At 45.4% G+C, this 3,947-nt stretch overlaps 1 pseudogene; it reads right to left on the bottom strand.

Annotated features, from left to right (window-relative positions):
* Positions 1-2,593: 2,593 nt before the first annotated feature.
* LOC101329930 (AMSH-like protease pseudogene) lies at positions 2,594-3,725 on the bottom strand (annotated as a pseudogene).
* Positions 3,726-3,947: the final 222 nt, after the last annotated feature.

The following is a 3,947-nucleotide window of genomic DNA, read 5'->3' as shown; positions in this document are numbered from 1 at the left end:
ACGATGGAATATTACTCAGCCATTAAAAAGGATGAAATAATGCCATTTGCAGCAACACGGATGGACCTAGAGATGATCACACTGAGTGAAGTAAGTCAGACAGAGAAAGACAAATATCATATGACATCACTTATATGTGGAATCTAAAAAAAATGATACAAATGAACTTATTTACAAAACAGAAACAGACTCACAGACTTTGATAACAAACTTATGGTCACCAAAGGGGAAAGGTGGGCGGGAGGAATAAATCAGGAGTTTGGGATTAACATACATACACACTACTAGATATAAAATAGATAACAAGGACCTACTGTACAGCACAGGGAACTCTACTCAATATTCTGTGATAAGTTATATGGGAAGAGAATCTGAAAAAGAATGGATATATGTATATGTGTAACTGAATCACTTTGCTGCACACCTGAAACTAACACAACATTGTAAATCAACTCTACTCCAATATAAAATAAAAATTAAATTTTAAAAAATAATAAAATTTTAAAGATTTTTTTTAAAAATTAAAAAAGTTCAGCCCACATAGGCAGAAAGACCACAAAGAAAAAAATAAAGTGGAGAATACCTGAGATGGCATGAGTGCTGAGAAGAAAAATAAAGCAGTGAAAGGGCGTCTGGAAGAGTTGAGGAGGGGGTTGATTTCACGGAGAGAAAGCAGGGAAGGCCTCCCTGGAAGATTCCCTTTGAACAAAGGCCTGAAGGAGAGGTGGGAACAGTTTCCGCAGGCCCGTGGGGAAAAGCATTCTGGGCAGAGGGAAGGGAAGTGCTCACGAAACACGGTGGAGGCCAGGGTGGTTGGAACAGAGAGAGGAGGGGGCAGAATCCATAGGCAAAGAGGTCAGAGTGGAAGTGCTCGGGGTGTGGGAGAAGTGCGGAAAACCACTGCGCGTTCTGACGTACATTTGAACAGAGTCACGCAGCTGTGTTGAAACAAATGGCCGGTATCTTGGGAGATTCGCAAGTCACCTTCGTGTGTTCAAAGCTCCCGAAAGCCCAGTAGTGTGTTTATTTACCATTGTTTCACAGGCTTATTTAGATCTCTCGTTTTCCAGGAACACTCACTAACTTGTGGGGCTTGAGAAAGTAAAAATCAGCCCCGACAAGCCGGCCCAGATGTTCCCGGTAGTCATAAACACGTCCAGTGCGAGGCCACAGCGCAGCTGCAAAGTGCCTGTGAGTGGCTCCTGTGTTCTTATCACTGCCTTCCCCAGAGGTGCTTTGTTCTTCTCACCCCCGGGACAGAGATTTTGGAGATACCCAATGGTTAGAGCACGCCGCTTCAGGACCACCTCCAGCCCTGACCTGACTCCTGTTTCCCCTGCGCTTCCCACCTTAGAATCACTCGGCACAAACCCAGGTCCTACAGAAGCCCCTTCCCACACAGCCTCTTACTGAGACACCCCATCTGGTGTACACCTGCCCTTGCTGCAGTAAGTGAACAAAACCAACACTGACTGGGCAAACCTGGAGGTCTTTACCTCGAACGGTTAGCAGACCCCAGTGTTTTGTAGAGTAAAGTTGGAGAAAAGCTGGACAAAACGATGACTTCCTACAGTGAAGTTCCTCGAATCTGAAGCTGAAGCGTCGCATCCCACCTGAAATGTCCTGTGGACTCGTTGGAAAACAGTGCGCGGTCAATGAAAGGGTTGAGGACCGTCAACTAGCTTAAAATTTTGTCAAATACTTCAGAAATAGTGAGTGGGTATTCTTTTCATTAGTTGTCTCTTGTCTGTCCGGTCCCTCCTGCTGCTGACATTTTTGGCTGAATATTTGTGCTACAGACCCTCTTGGCTTGACTGGGGGCTTCATACCCACCCCTCCTACCCGGGGCTTTTTTCGGACAACACTCGGATGTCCAGAGAAAGAGCAGAGTGGTTCTAGGCAAACACGTCCACGTCCACACCTGAGTCACAGGGAGAGTGTACGCAAAGGTGATTCGCAAAATCGGGCTTGCACCTTGGAAAGCTCATTGCAGAAGTCGAGGATGGAGCAGAGGCAGAGATCAGGCTGGAGGCTGGTCCATCAATCCCAGCTTGAGGTGATGAGACCTGAACTCAGGTGACAGCTCGGGGTGGGCGGGGGGGTAGAAGTTTCAGGACTCAGTGGCCTATTAGACCAGATGCTGGTGTCCATTGTGACAGCACCAAAGTTTCGTTGTTCTTTTCCCATACTTTTTCTGCTTTTAGTAAAATGGTCATTTATGTTTTCTCTGATCTTAGGTTGATGGGGTGAACTACATTGATTAATTTTTTTTAATTGAGGTGAAAGTCACATTCGGTTAACCCTTTTGTTTGTTTGCAGCACCATTTATTATCTGGTCATAGTATTTGGGTATATTACTAGACATAGATTTAACACCGTTGTGACTTCTCTTGAGACAGAACAACCCCAAAAGAAAAGTTCAAAATGTGCAAGAGCGATAAATACCAAACTTTCTGATCTACAAATGTGCGCATATAAAATGCCAGCCATTTCTGGAATCATCCAGCGACCACATGTTCACGGCTAGGTGTCTGGTGTTGGCAGTGCTGATTGTCGGAACATGTCACATGCGTTGGCCCCAATTATTTTTATGTCATTTACCAAACATGTTTGCAGAGACGGGACAGCCTGGGGTCCCCGGGGGGTGAAAGCCCTTCGTTTTACAAGCAGGAACCCCAAGCCGCTGGCTGCTCTGGTGAGCCTGAAGTCGTCACTGTCTTCATGCTTTGGTGACAATCAAATGTCAACAGCCTCTGGCAACCAGGGCGGGACAAGACTGCAGCTTGGGTCGAATGTGTCTGGATCCATCCTGTTGACCCTAAACATGGAATTTTCTTCCATTTTCTCCATTTCTTCCATTTTCTCCATGTCGCAATCGTCTGGTCCCGCAGACTGCTCCGGCATGACCACGTGGATAGCAGTAAATTCATCTTGTGTCCGTTTCCACAGGTTTCCATTCCTCTTGCTGCATTAGATCTGCCAGCTGCAGCGTGTGTGGCCAAGATCTCGTGATAAAACTGCACATCACAGCCCTGAGTGTGCAGCACTCAGTTAAGCAGCTGCTCTAAGGCCCTGTTTAGGGGAGGAGACTGAGTAGTGTAATTGATCGCATCACTTCTATTGGGCTGATCTGCAGATACATTCAGCAAGGGGTTGTTCTGGTGTGGGCGAAAGCAGGACAAAGCAGTCCCATGAATCTGCTGGTGAATCTGCTCTCAGAGAGCGGGGTCGGGGGAGTGGGGGGCTTGGGGGTGCGGTTCCTGGCTCCCCTTGTAACCTCGGGCTAATTCTTGCTTCTTGAGTTGATCTTCAAAAATCACAAACTGCTCCCATTCGAGCTGCTGCTGGCGCATCGGAGCAGTTTGCTTCCTTTCTGTCTCTGTCAATCTCAGAGGTGTCAGTTTTTCGGAAAATTTCAGCTTTTTCTATTTGTTTTGCTTTGCAAATATTCTTGATGTTCCATGTTATATTTCTTTAAAAGGTCCCTTTTCAATTCATCTGTCCTTGGGAATGCAATCTCCTTCAGTTTCTTCATAATATCCTGCTTCTCAGGTACTCCACAGTTGCTGGTAATCTTAATACCTGGGAAGCCTTCCTACAAACAAGATAATAAATTGATTACAAAGAACAAAGGCATTTGCCAAGTTTCCTTCCTTCAAATACACAAATGCCATCCTCTCCACCTCTATTCCAGATATCAAGTAGTGGCCCCTCCCAACAGACATGGAAAACAAACTTAACGTTACCAAAGGGGAAGGAAGGGAGGGGATAAATTAGGAGATTGGGATTGACGTGTACGCACTACTATATATAAAACAGATAACTAATAAGGACCTACTGTAGAGCACAGGGAACTATACTCAACGTTTTGTAATAACCTATAATGGAAAAGAATCTGAAACAGGATAGATATATATATGTATGTATGGATTACTGAATCACTTTGC

Source organism: Tursiops truncatus, chromosome 20 (genome assembly GCF_011762595.2).
Source record: "Tursiops truncatus isolate mTurTru1 chromosome 20, mTurTru1.mat.Y, whole genome shotgun sequence".
NCBI classification, from domain to species: Eukaryota; Metazoa; Chordata; class Mammalia; order Artiodactyla; family Delphinidae; genus Tursiops; species Tursiops truncatus.
This window is presented reverse-complemented; position numbering and strand designations above follow the sequence as displayed.